The 15,217-nt window shown below is 37.7% G+C and overlaps 1 long non-coding RNA gene across 1 annotated transcript in view; it reads left to right on the forward strand.

The window, feature by feature from the left end:
- LOC104911545 overlaps positions 1–13,424 on the forward strand; it is a 55,167-nt gene extending 41,743 nt beyond the window's left edge. The window contains exon 3 of the long non-coding RNA XR_004160170.1: positions 12,912–13,424. This is a non-coding gene — a long non-coding RNA (uncharacterized LOC104911545). The remainder of the gene's footprint in view (positions 1–12,911) is intronic.
- Positions 13,425–15,217: the final 1,793 nt, after the last annotated feature.

The following is a 15,217-nucleotide window of genomic DNA, read 5'->3' on the forward strand; positions in this document are numbered from 1 at the left end:
AAAGAAAAAAGAAAAAGAATAAAGGAAGACACATTTAAGTGAAAGGCTTTTAAATAAGATGTTGAAATGGTTAATATCCGGACCTCAGAAATGAACATACACAGAGAAATTAGGAAAAGGAGGTCATTAAACACAAGAAACTTCTAGGACTTTGTAAAATAAAAAAACAAGCTGAATTTTAAAATGTATTACAAGTTTTGTGATGCTCTTTAGTATTGCATCCTTTGAGCTTAGGATGGAACCCCGCCGCTCAGTGTTCAAAGGTTCAGAATGTTCCTCAGCAGTTGGTAGAAAACTGCAGAAAACACGGTCCCAAAAAACATAGTAAATGGAAATAAAAGCCAAAGCTTAAAAGAATGTTTATTGTGTGAAAACCTTTCATTCTGAAAGCAGTCAGGGGCTGAGATGAGCTGGAGAGATAATAGAAAGCTCAGAAGAACATAAATGATGCTGTTCATAATTAAGAATTAAAACTCTGCTGTTCCTTCAAGGCAGACATAGAACGGTTATAAATTAGTCCATTTTACTCCACATCAAGTCAGCAAGCACTGTTGTGATGAGAGGTGTTCTTCCATAGGTGCAGCTGTCCAGTGCAGAAGAGTATCGAACACTTAATTTTTTAAATACTATTTTGTTGCACAATTGCATTTATTGGCAAGAATATTACATTTTTAAGTCTCTGAATTCCAAAATACCTCCTGGAATGGGAACACTCATTATAAAATGTGGACATCATTAAGAGAAATGACTCCATAAAAATGTTTCCTAGACTTCAGTGTCTTCCCTGTGGCAGCTTAATTACAGAACAGCATATTACTTATAACTAATTTCTAATTTAAGAATGAAGACACGAAATTAAACTTAGACCAAACTAAAAGCATCGTGCAGATGGTTCATTTTATTCTCAAGGGATAACAATTCACAAACTAACAAATAAACTTTATAAGAAATTTGCATTCTGATAGGTAAGAAGGAAGTATGGGGAGTAACTAATTGGAAAGTAGTGTGTATGCTGCTGTTACTTGTCTCTGTTGTACGTACCGCATTTAAAGGTAAGGTCTTTTAGTGAAAAGCTGCCAGTTAGTGAGCCATCTCAAAGCAGGTGAAAACGGTCTGCACTCTGTGCTATGAATTCTCTTCCAGTTAGAAGATTCATAGTGACTTTCCCCACTGGGAAGAGCAAAGATAGAATGAGGCGTTCCAGATGGAATAAAGCTCAGACCTAAAGCAGTCTAGGAAATATGCCATGGAAGTAACTAAGTACCTGGACAATCTGGGTTGCAGCTCAGGGCTCCTCAGTTTTACATTATGTCCATCCCATGATTATTATGCTATTCTTTTGTGGGGTTATTCCAGAGTCAGATACAATTTTCCACTGACATCTCTGAGTTTTTTAAGGCATTTCAATTAATAGACTTAGTCCTATTGATTATAATAGGCTTAGAGACAGGCCTTTTGTTTTTCTAAATTTACATTCTTCAAGCAGCAACCGGAGGCAGATCTGCCATCAGTAATCCACAGAATGCAGGAGCCTATGGGGGACCTTTTCCTTATCCTTTGGGTCTCTTGTAATCACTAGCAACGCAGAGCACTATGATGTGATAATTGATGTTCTAAGCCTCAGTCGCACAGTACACACCAAAAAGAAATGACAACTGAGTGAAGTTGGGCCCCAAATCCCAACAGAAAATAAATGCAAAACAAAGGTTTTAGATGGATTAGTTGTGACTTGACATATAGGTGTTTTTTTTTCCAAGTAATTATATAGTTCTGAATTTTAATGTGTACAAATGAACCCCAAACACACGCATTTTCAGTTGTTGAATCTTAGGAATTTTGTATCTGTGTCTGAACTCTGCAGCAGAAGTCATTTCTAGGGCTGAGACTTGTCACCAATCAGGTGCACTGTTAGTGCTCAGAAACATATTCTCTTGCGTTATGTTAATCGATGATATGATGGGGTTTATTTGGATGTGTTGCCAATCAGTCAAGTACCTATCAATGTTTCCTACCAGTACTCGACTGACCTTACAATAATAAAATCATCAAATATTTTAGGTCAGAAAGACTCTGGCTGTCAGATATCTGGTCCTAACACTTTGATAACAGTGTTCTTAAAGCAGGAGTATCTTCTAGCAGAAAGAACTTATGTGGAAAGCAGTTTACTCACTCATTTTGGGGAGAAGCATTTTGGATGCAGCCTTCAAGAAAGGAAAGTGCTCAGCATCTTATAGCATTATGTTGAAAACTGTTAGTGAAAAAAAAAAGAATTATTGTGATTGAACTTGTTAACAGTATGTCAAGAACATGACTTTACTCACATTCAGAATTTCAATATTTCCCAGCTATAGATGAGGCCAGGTTTCAAGTAATTGTTACAAAGAATAAACTAGTAAGACTGGTGGACAGATGTGTCTTGGCAGCATGCATGAAAGAGTTCACCAATATTTTAACCACGTGATATATTTTAACTATCTGTATCTGTAACTATGAGTGAAATAAAATGCAGAATTGAACAAGAACTATGATCCAGAATAAAAAAAAAATTAGCTACTACACTCTCTTCCTTCGATGTGCTCACTCAAGTGATCCCAGGTGAAGAAACTGTCATTGTGCAACACTAATTCTCAATAAGATATCTGTGTTTTGTTATTAGTTCAGTAAATCTTTATGCTGTTCATTTTTAGGAATGTTTATTTCATGGAATTCAGGTAAAACCTGATCTCCTGTTCCCATTTCTACATATTAGGAAATCTCAATAGTTTTTCAAAGCAATATGTTGATAACAGTGGATATAAAGATTATTCAGTATGATCAGCACCATGAGCAGAATGGGCAGTCCTAACCACTGCATTATCAATAGGACTGGAAAAGAAAGAGCTGATTAAAAACCATAAGCCTGTTTATATGAAAATCCTTTTCTTTCTCTAGAGATTTTGTCTTACTTTTGGCAGCCGATTATAAAGCTACTTCCCCTCCACACCCTGCATGAATCTTGGGATAGCTTGAATATCTATGTCAGAAGTAAAATCTACTGTATGACTGATTTGTCCTTCTGGAAGGGAATGGTAGTGATCCCATCTCACAGATGCTCAGAGAAGATGCTCAGGGGGTTGTTACCAGTATAAGGGCTTTGCTGAACGCACACTGCATTTGCAGCCACTGTACCACTCTGTTTGCCAGGACCTACTTCATTTCTGGGTGGGCATTTCTTATGCAGACACTGCTGCATTGCAGTGATCTTCTGAATACAATGAAATTAGCTACAAATTAGCTAGTTCACCTACTGCTGTCAGGCTTAGCGCAGAATAACAGTTTATGTATTTATTTTATTGCTTTTTTTTTTTTTTTAAGCATAGACCAAGCCCCATGTTACCACAGCTACACATTAAGAAATTTTCTGCCTAGCTTAAAATGAGTTAGCTAACTGATTAAAGCACTGTTTAGATATCCACCCGAGCTGCTCTTGCAGAGCTGAGCATGTGCCTTGATTTCAGAGGCACTTACAGCTTCTGATATGGGGTGTGGTGGATCTATAACCCTTTCTAGGACCCATATCTGGCAATGTGCTCTTATCTGAATAGATCTTATCCGGCAGAGTGTTACTGTGGAAGTCTTCTGCAAAGATACAGCAATCTTAGCTTTGAGTACTGTTAGCATATCTGAAAATCTTACATCCAATGCTGCGTTGGCTTATGAGGTTTTTAATATTGCATGCAACCCTTCCATAACACAGTCTGATAAGAAAGAGATTTGGGATGTATGAAGCATGTTCTAACGCACATTCTTGAAGCCACAGGGTATAACTGCAAAATATATGTTAAGCAACAGAGATTCAAAGTGCATATGACTGTAGTTTTTTTTTATGATTAATTCACAGAAAGAATTAAAGGAAATGGAAATTCCAAAGTTGCCCTTACCTTAATGAATTTTCTGTCTGAATTTGCAAAATATAATTTCTTTTAAAATCTTGACATGAAGAAAGGATTGTAAGAATGATTTTAAGAGGATGATATCAGAAAGCCATTAAATAGCTTTGGGAACTTTCAGCTGTATTTACATCTGAAAATATAATACAATTTCTCCTAGGGCTTTTATTTCAGAATACACATTTCTTCTTGTGAATTTGTCTGTATTAGCGAATCACTCACTACACAGGATGCTTTACAAAGCCTGATTTAGAGAATAGGTGATTTTGACTTTCTGGCTGCAAGCTTTTCACCTTCTACCCTGCTTACTGATTCCTGTGGGATGCTGAGAACCCTCAGCTCCCCCCACATTTCACACAATCAAGCTCTGAGCGTACTTAGATTCTTTGATTAAAAGTTTGTTCCTCGTTTGCTTTGTGCTCCCAAAGGCTTTGCTTCCAGGCAGCTCACACTCATTAAAGACTCTATGGAAAACACATGGGACAAATTTAATTCAGTAGTGCCAGTCCAGAATAGCAATGCTTGCTCACTGGGAACAAGGTGCAAGACAGTTGGCTTCTTGGGAATTGGGAGCTGTCATCAGCAGCCTGCAGAGGCAGGTGTGTTTTACAGAGACACCACTCCAAATCATGGAGTATTGGATCTCTCTGCTGCAAAAATAATGTTTTTAAAGGTTATTGTATAAAGGGAATTTGTATTGCTTCTTTACAAATGATTGTACTATTCTTGAGCTATATAGAGCATATCATGCAGTTTTCTTTCCATTGTTTGCTGCAAATTTTTGGTGCTTTTCTATAGCATGTAAAAGGAAAGGATTCTGGTCTTGTTTCTGCATTTATTGAAGTACATCAGATTTTGCTATCCATTTAAGTAAAGAGCAAATTGGGTTCCAAAATAGAATCTGTATTATTTGGTAGTAGTATATATACTATTTGATGCTATAAGTATACTTCATTAATACATTAATCGCTAGGAGGTACTCTTACATGTAAATTAGGAATGAAGTATAATGCGATTATTCAACTCTGATCTAAAATATTTACACTTCCTAAATGAAGTACAGCTGTAAGTGTGATTTACAGAAGGATAGGGTAAATAGTGCTTATTTTTTAAAAATAACTAGCTACCAATTGAACATGCAGACTTCCTAATATGGTGATTCAGTGAAAAACATTTGATCTTGGAGAAATAAATTCTACATGTATTCCCTGGGTGATTTTAAGGAACTACAGAATTAGGATATTTAATTTTTAAATGCAAACTTTATTACAGTTCTTTACTCTCCACTAAGGGCTGGAATTCCTTCCCTATGGCACAAAAAAAAAAAAGATAAAATGTGGTACATATTATAAAAGCATTTGTTCTAAGTAGTTACACTATAAACTGCAAAGCTATTTTTAATCAATATGCAGATGCCTAAGAAGTATACAAAGTATACATTAAAAAGAGATAATGGGCTTCCATATGTATTTCTAGCAGCTTTTGAAATATTTTTTCTCTGTGTTTACAGAGAATGAATGTCTTTAATTGGTGACAAGGCCTGTTATCTCATAATCCAGGCTTTCTTTCTCAGTCTGGATTCCAAACAGCATAAGATATGGCTCAAAATGAAAGCTTTAGGAGTCCAGGCCCATGAGACAACAGCCAGTGAACAGAACACAAAACATTCAATAAAAGGGTAGGAAGAAACCCATAGGGCTGCTGGGGCTTATTTGTTGGCCAGATAATTCCAGAAAGCTCAGGGGAAGTTTTCTGAAAGTACTGTTTTTCTTCGTAAGTACTTGTTTTCTGGAACAAGATATATTAAGAGACTGCTTTTCCTTCTTTCCACAAAAAAAGGAGAGATGATGGAAAAGTTTGTTTCAAGCCATTTTTGTGGAATTGGAATGTGTGAGGTTTTAGGATCAGAAGAATTGAAGTGTGAAAGGGAGATTAAGACTTGAGATAAGGAATTTTTTTATGATAAGGGTAGTGAAGCACTGGCACAGGTTGCCCAGAGATGTGGTGGATGCCCTGTGCCTGGAGACACTCAAGGTCAGGCAGGATGGTGCTCTGAGCAATGTGATGCAGCTGTAGGTGTCCGTGTTCATTAAGGGAGGTTGGACTAGATGACCTTTAAGGGTCCCTTCCAACTCAAATGAATCTATGATTCTATGAAGCTGAGACCCTTCTGGAGTTAAAAAGATTGTGTTGTGGTGTTTTTCCTAAGAGAAAAGGTTATTCTTTAAATAGTATCACCCCAAATACTTAAGATGATCTCCAGCAGCTACAATAGAAACAAAATTGGGGATTTTTGTGTATCACATTGTTCAGGAAGTTTTTCAATAGATAAGGAAGTCATTTCTCCTCCAGGTATTATGGAAACCAGCCACTGATGGGTTAGGCATATGGTGGTGCTTTTGTCCTGCTTCTCTACTTGTAAAACAAGGAGCAGTCTGAAACACTGGAGATACTGAAAACCATTTTTTAAATCAGAAATTGTATCACCACCATGAGCAGCTTAAGAACATTAGTAGCAAAAGCTTGGTTGGATGGCCCTGCTTTAGATGGATCCAAAAAGAGATCTGAGTGTGTGGGTGTGCTGAGTAACCTTGATTGCAGGCAGGGGATGAATATGCTGTCTAGCACATTGCTTCCCAGTCCTTATTCTATGACCACAACTCAAAACCTCTGGAATAGGTCACAGAAACTTTTTACATGTGTCAGCTGAACTGAGACCTGTACTTCCTCTAAATTGCGGAGATGATTGATATGGCCAGTTAAATCATAGCGTGCCAAATGCAGCTGATGTTATTGAAATATTTTTCTGCAGTTCCATACTTGCTGTGTTCTAAAGAACAAACTAATTCCCAAACTATAATTCCCATGCTACTAGGCATAACAGGCATAACAGGCTACTAGGATATAAATAAAAGGAATCTTGCAGGGAGAACTGAAAATAATATCCATATATTTGAAAAGAATCACAGAATTGCAGGGGTTGGAAGAGACCTCAAGAGTCTCCCTGCTAAAGCAGATTCCCTACAATATGTGGCACAGACACAGGTTTTTTTTTCTCCCAACATATGAACAATTTGAGAAGGTATTTTCATCGAAAGACAATAAAGGAAGAATAATATTATATGATAGTATATATTATACACTATATAGTTCTAACATTTAATTGCTTTTGCAGAGCTATTATTTAAAATCAAAGAAAGTGTGTAAGGAGTCCTAAGAGTCCTAAGAGTCCTTTTCAGCTATTAATTGATTTCTACAGTTTGATTCATTCCTTCTAAGAAACTTCATATGGTTTAGCCATTGTGTTATATTTGGAGATGGTGAAGAGAAATTACTCTGCTATTAGGAATAAGTTTCCTAAGTTTCTCATTTGCTGTAGAAGTGTGTTGTTGGAAACTTCAACGAGTGTGACTAAGAATCTCCCTGTTCAAAGTTCCAAAGTGCAGCTGGGCTGTAATTGTCATCTGCATTCATGCGTTGTTTTCTCTACTTCCAGCATCCTGGTCTGATAGAGAAGCATTGTCTTCTCTAAAAGCAATGGCTTCTGTCTCTCATGGATGGTCATCTGATGAAACTGGCTAATCGTGTGGGCTTCCGAGCGGGGAAACAAAAACAGCAAAAGCAAGCAGATTGGCAGTTGCTATGGCAATTCCATCCTTTGTTAGAGTGGATATAAGTTCTAGGAGCTACAGAGAAATGGCCAGACATGGTAATTAGTTTTTCCAAGGCAATGTAATTTTCCATTGTGAACGTAGATTACAACAGAGTCAACAATTTAACTGATACAACTGAATTAAGGAGTCTTATGGAAGCAACGCATTTTCTGTGAAGTGATTATATTGCTATCTGCAGTAGCAGTTATGCACTGTCAAATTTTATTTCAGATTATTGACTTTTTAAAGCATATGTTTGTGACAATTGTTAATAATACTATCTGAACAAATGCAAACCCAATAAATTGTGTAATTTTTTGCAAAGGGTCCATTAATTTCAATATAAAAAAGAGTTGAAATAACTTCTTAGATTTTATCAGACCCTGAGAAGAAATTGTCATGTGAGTTTTTGGGACAAAGGATGACCTCTGAGGAAACTCATCAAAAAAGACAAAGCTGCAACCATATGTTATTTTTCCTTAACATTTAGCACAAAGCAAAATGATTTCTGGATGACAAGTTTGATGCCAAACCATCTTTCCTGAAGAAATATTTTCTGATGACAATATGCACAGTACTGCTACTAAGCTTATGATACACCTCTGGTTTTGAGTAGACTAATAGAGTACACATGGATACTCTTCCATTGATTATTTCAGTAACACAGATTACACCTTAGACATTTAAAGACTTTTCTTCATATGAATGCTATCCTGAAAGTAATACCTCCTATTCTACCATGTTGGCTCACAACATCAGAGGCAGATGTTGGTGGAATGGCAGTAGAGGTTGAACCTTCCCACCATTATTCTGCTACATTTCATTGCCGTGTGACAGATGGCAGCAGAGGGGCAGGCTGATAGAATGCTGTCAGTCATGGAAGTGCATATGAAGCAAAGGGATTGGATTGAATTTCTCCATGTGGAATAAATGACAGACATTGGCATTCCTTGATGTTTACTGAACATTTATGGAGATCAGCCAGTGGATATAAGCACAGTGAGGCAGTGTGTGGTGCATCCCAGCAGTAGCAATAGTGACAGTGGGTCAGTTCCACTGGTACAGATTTTGATGAGTGCAGCATGCAGCCTTTTGTTCATTGCTGATGAAAATGTATGGCTATGTTGAAAAATAGTGCTTTGCAGCTGCAACTTTTGGAGCAACATACATATATTTGTTTCTTAATCTAAGGTTGTCTTTATATTAGGTCATATTAAGCCTATTCTGGTGGTTCTTTTTTTATATTTCCAAGGATGGATACTGAACAGATGCAGTATTTATTTTGGTAGTCTAATACCCAATAAAGAAACTGTAGAAACTGTAGCACAACCACAGCACCACAACAGTATATCAGTTGCTATTTGTTTCACCTAGAGTTTAATTTGCAGGAAGGGGGCTGAATCTTGCCAGTAATTCTTTTTCCCTTGAAGAAAAACAGACTCTATTCTCTCACATGAAGCCAACACAGTTTTAAGAATTTATTTATTTATTTATTTAACCATTTGTGAATTGCTGCATCCAGTACCCCTACCATATAACACAGACATAATGTTGAGAAACATATCCCACAGTGAAATTGTCTCTCAGCAGTGGCTTTAAAGACACACGAGTCATTCTGGGTAAATGTGCCAAGAGAAGAGCACAGAAGACAACCATTCACAAATACCTGTGCTGAAAGGAAGTTGGATCTCATACTGTAAAAAAAGCAAGGAGTACAGAACACAATCCAGCCACAGAGTGAGCTGAAATGAGCCCACAAATTTAGTCAAAAATCATCTAGATTTATTTTTTCCTCAAGTCTTATGAGAGTAGATTTTATCTGAAACTATATTAAAGAGGCTAATATTAATACTAATTTTAAGCATCCTGTTTTATATAAACTGTCATCATACAATAAAGAATATCTTTAAAAATGTATGATAGCAAAACCAAGCAAAACATGAATTATGCCTTAGATTCATGCCAGAGGAATATTCTTGGAAAAACTTCAAAGGAGAGGTCTATTACAAGTCAATATCTTCCCATTTTGATCCAAGAGATTGTGATTTGCAGAGAAAAAACAGCAACGGCCAACCAAAAAAACCCCAATCCCTCAGCCCACAAAAGGGAAGAAAATAATTAATTGCTAGGAAGAACACTTCAAAGACTAAGCATAATTTCTTTGTCTCTTGTTAGTACTACTGCCTACTGATTCACATAAATGAGAAAAACCACAATATTCTTGTGTACTTTAGTGAAGAGAGACACAGGAGGTATGGACAGCTATGTGAAGAGGTGGCTCTTCATGAATATGGGTGCACTCTCCCTTAAAGAAATCTGCTTTCTTGTCACCAAATATGAAAGTGACCCCAATATTTAACTAAGTGATTAAAAAGTTAGCATAAGTAACCTCCAAAGAATTAATTTAATTTGGACAGAGTGCAGGATATCCAGTGTTAGAATGGCTGATAGCACTATTTCCAAAGTAACTGCAGCCTTTTCAAAATACTACTTCAGAAATATTTTATAATTTTACTTTCCCATTATATATGAATATCATTTTCCATCTCAGACAAGTATTTTATGCATATTCCTGTCACTGTAATTGTTAGTGCTATGCCCTATATCCCGTATCCTATATGTGCTCTCTTTATACATTTAGCTGTCAGGGAGCAACCAACTCAGGAAGAATGGCCAAATGTTAGTGTTGTGACGTTATGATACACAATGCAAAACAAAACTGATGCACACAATGAAAGAAGGATTGCTATATATGTACAGAGAAGTACCTTGCACCAAATAGTGCCGTTGTCCATTGAGCTGCAAATAGAAGAATTGGACCCTGGGACCCAACTAACTATTCTGTTATGTAGCATTATTCCATTATTGCAGAAAAGCATTAACTGTGTAACTTGCCCCTTACATCTCTCTCCTCTGATTCTTTTTTTTTTTTTTTTTTTGTTAAATCCACATAGTGAATAGTATTATGTGCTGAAATTCATTGCTGCCTCAAGCAAGTGTTCCTGTTAAAAAGTCTTCCCAACAATAAGACGACTCTCCTGTCCTTTAGTTCTGAAAAAATCCAGTTGAAAAGCCAGGCTGAGCCATCAGTCTGTTACCTATGGGGTATGAGACTCATAGATATGTCTGCTAATGCCTCAGCTTCCACGCAATTCTTCTTCTTCAACCAGCTGTACAAGGAGAAAAATAGGCAGTCTTTTGAGCCCAATGAAAAACAAGCCTCTTAAATGTTACATAATTTTGAATCTCTGATGAATGCTCATGTCGTTCTGGTCCAACAGAATGTGCAAGGGCACTGTACTAACCAGCACCATGGGGGAGCTGCACAGTGCCAGAGCCATATTGCTACAATTAGGGGAGGTTATCCTAAAATAACAGTCTTGCTGCATACCTGGAGATTGAGAACTATAGTGTGCTTACAGCAACTGATACCTATTCAATATTTGATATGGGATATTAATTAAACGCAGAGGTGACCCAGAGACAAGCATAACCTGCTTACACAGGTTTCCATATCCTATTCTGCTCAGCAGGGAATGCCCAAGCATGACTGAGGGCTCGCTTGCCCAGTAAGTGCCCCCCCAGAATAAGCCGATGTGTTCCCTCCTGGGGAACAAGAGCTGGCAGCAACATTGGTGTTCTACAGCACTTAGCAGCTCTGGGAGTCCATTAGGAGATCTCACAAAGAATACTTCTCCGAGAGAAATCATCAGACCAGCAGCCTGCAGCAGAGCTCTGAGAGCTCCCAGGAAATTACTCTGCCTGCTTATGTGTTTAGACTTAGGGAGTAATTTGTGCTGAGGAGAGACACCTCTGAAGTGAGACTAGAAGTATTTTTCTGAACAGTATGAGGACTATAGCACCTGTGCAGTTGTTCTGATTAGCAATTTATTGAGTTTTACATTGACTGGTTTGAGGAGGTACGTACCTTCGGCCACTCCTTGCGAGTTGGTTGCTCCCTGACAACTAAATGTATAAAGCTGAAAGCTGTGAAACAGATGTCTCTCTTCAGATGTGTTATACAGTACAGATATCTTTTTTACAAGATGGCATTGCTGGCAATAATAGAGTAGAGGCAGGAGTTACAAAGAATCTCCTGGGGCTATTGCACTGAAGAGTTTACCAGCAGTAATATCAGGAGTTTATCTCTGAGGAGAGCAGAGGGACAGCGCTGAGCTCTGCTCTGTGTGACAGCAACAGGGCTCGAGGGAACGGCATGGAGCTGTGCCACGGGAGGGGCAGCTGGGGGTGAGGGACGGGGTCTGTGCCAGAGGGCGGTGGGCATGGAACAGCCTGCCCAGGGCAGTGGGCACGGCCCTGAGTGCCGGAGCTCAGGGAATGTTTGGACAATGCTCTCAGACGCTGGGTTTGTGTTTTGGGGTGGTCTGTGTGTAGCCAGGGGTTGTACTTAATGGTCCTTGTGGGTCCCTTTCAACTCAGGGTGTTCTGTGATTCTATGATTTGTAATTCTGGTGTGACCTGCCAGACACTGGTGTATAAATTTTTATTGGTCATATGCCATATTCTATTTAAACAGTTTAGTATGGTGCAGCAAACAATTGCCAGTATCAAGGACAGTGTTTTAACCTCTGGCTGTCTGCACAAACTTGAATATATATACAAGAATGCCAGTCTTCTTTCTCTGTCATGGTGACAGACTTGACAGTGCTGAAAGTTCGAAAGCATCTATGATACTCATGCTAGACAAAAAACAACATATTTAAGCTCACCCAGTGTTTTCGGACATCTCTCCCACCCAAAGGCATAGAGGTGAAAGAGGCCATCAGTAAGATAGGACTGGGCAATCAAGGGAAGCAGACGGGTGTAATGTTCAGGAGTGAGACTCTGCAGTCTCTGTCTCTACATGGAGATGATCCTAAGCACTGATCCAGACTAGATCCTAATTTTGAAGACGGGTCAAGATCTAGTGCCCTGCAGAGGTACTCCAGTGAGGATTTTAAGACAATTAAACAAGAAATTGTTGAGTCTTCTTAGACAAATGCTGCAGATGTCTGGTACTTATTTTTCTCGTGGACATGACACACACACTGTCATCTTTCTTAGCTTGCTAAAATCTGGCTGCCATTCATGGAGGTTGACCTCTTGCGAGGGACATGGCAAGGGATGGATACATTCCAAGCCATAGCTTGCATAAGCAATCAGACTCAAATCCTTCTAATTACTTCAATGGAAAAACAGCTAACAGAGTAACAGTAAGAGAAATGAAAAAGACAGTGAGTGGAAGAAAACTAAGTAATAAGAGGTATTCTGGAGCACCCAAATATCTTCATGCAAGAGCACCAACTCTATGACATCTTTTCTTCCTCAGAGAGTGGGAATTGCCGAAGAGACATGGATTTTAGCAACACTCGGAGGAACAAAACAGAAGTAGGCAGCATTTGCACTCAGGCACACATCTTCTGAGTGATTAACCCCTTTTAAATCTACAAGTTTTCTCTGGTAATATATTGCTGATACAGTTTGTCACATCTTTATGGTGATAAGGTTGTAGATAACAGCAATTTCACACCAAATGTAGGTACAATGGAAGTGCCTTGTAAGGTTCACACCCCATATATCAGTGCATTTGAAAACCCAAGTCATTTTGGATATTATCTTGCATTTTAATGTGTTAGTTAAATATGGTTCATGATCTGAAATTAAACATCCTAGAGTTATATAGTAGAGGATAAAATATTCATCTCATAATTACAGAACTTAAATAGAAAAGATGAAAACCCAGTGACGTTAGACTTTGAAAGAAAGAATTAAAAAAAAAGATTGTATTGTAAAGGAGTGGCCCTGCAAGTAACGCTCACTCTCAGATTTTTAGATACTGTATCCTGGCCTGAATGAATAAATGCATTTTGTGTTGGATTGAACTTTTTTTCTCGGTAAAACAAGCTAGCTAACAGTGTCCTTTCACTGAGCAGTGTACAGAGAATTTTAATATTTAAATGTATATTACAGTTGATAGATTTTTATATCATACATGCAAATCTAGATATGGTGAGTTTGCAAAAATGCTGCATACAAAATAGAAGAAAATGCAGGGCCAAGCACTTTCTGAGTCAGTACACTCTGCTATTCTATGTATACTGCTCACAGAGGATGTAAAAGGGTCTGTAATTCATACCAACTAACAGCAATTCACCTTCATTATGTAGTCCCTCACCTATTTGGGGGACATCTTATGTACAACTGTTGTAAATTATGCTGAGACTGTATAACCGAGAGCTATAATTGAAAAAAGAAACACCACTGCTATGAGAGAACTAGAGAAGCTGCTCAAATTTAAACGAGGACAGCTTCCATTTTACATGTGATTTACAACTTGCTGCAATGACATCAAGGTTTTCCTTCTCAGTGGCCTCTGAAACGCAAATTTCTGTCCTCTGTGTAGACATAACAAGGCATAGCAGCATTATAAGTTTTTAGATTGGAGATGAGCATACCAGTTCAAATACAGCTGGGAATATTAACTGTAGCAGAACACACAGCTATAGGCAGAAAGTCAACAAATCAAAATATATGTAAACATAGATTTAGCTCTGAATTCAAAAATGCTTGTAAAGGAAGGGCCACAGTAAGATAAGCATAAAGAAACCTAAATGCAGATATTTCCAAATACCTCATTTTACTGTTTCTCTTCATATCAGGTGGTATAGCTATCAGTCATGGTAGATAAATGAAAGTAGTCGTGTTTTGCTGAGCTTGTGTTAATTTGCTGAAGTAGGACTCATTAGAAGACCCAACTCAATTTTATCTTTTCAATATTGCAGACGTAAAATTGTCTATTTTTGTTGCATTTGTGATACTTTCTTTGAATATTTTTTTGTCAGGTGAGCAATTCCTTCAGTAATTCCACATTTAATTCTGTGAGCTTCTGAGCCTGCTTTATTCTCCAGATCTCATCAGATAGTCGGCACTGTAAGACCCAGAGCAATGCTCATTTAGCACCACTGTATTTCTTATTTATAGCACCCAGCGTTATTAAAGAGCAGTCAAACATAAAGATCCTGTCATAGAGAAATATATGATAAAAGCATTTTGATTACTGTATGGACCAAGGACTTCCAAGAGATCCAGGTCCATACCTAAATTTCGGCATAATGAAATTTGTGTGGATTGAAGGAGAGTAGAGTGAGAACACACAGCTGATAAGGACTCTTGAGATAATCAATTTATTGATGTAATGCATGTGACAAAAACGTGCAGATGGATTTTCTTCATTGTTCTCTGCATAAGGTTAGTTATGTCGGTGCAATTATTTTGAACTTCATCTACTCAACACTGAATCAATTTCAGCCTTGGTGAGAGTTACGAGTTCACTTTATCTTTGTCAAGATGAAGGAAAACAGCAAAGTAAAGAATAAGTTAATTGCAGTGAAGGAAAACAATTGTTCTTTTTAAGTAGAAAAATAAATGCAATTATTTAGAAATACCTTCAATCTACAAAGCAGTGTTCTATGATATCCTTGCAAAGTAATTAATTTCAGTGGTGCAATAATTTTGAAAAATCGTATCTGCAAAGAAACACATATTTCACCTGCCTCCTTGCTTCTCTTTTCTTCTTTTCTTCTTTCTTCTTCTTGTTTTTTTCTTTTCTTATTTTCTTCTTCACTTTTTATCTTT

This window comes from Meleagris gallopavo, chromosome 6 (genome assembly GCF_000146605.3).
Source record: "Meleagris gallopavo isolate NT-WF06-2002-E0010 breed Aviagen turkey brand Nicholas breeding stock chromosome 6, Turkey_5.1, whole genome shotgun sequence".
NCBI classification, from domain to species: Eukaryota; Metazoa; Chordata; class Aves; order Galliformes; family Phasianidae; genus Meleagris; species Meleagris gallopavo.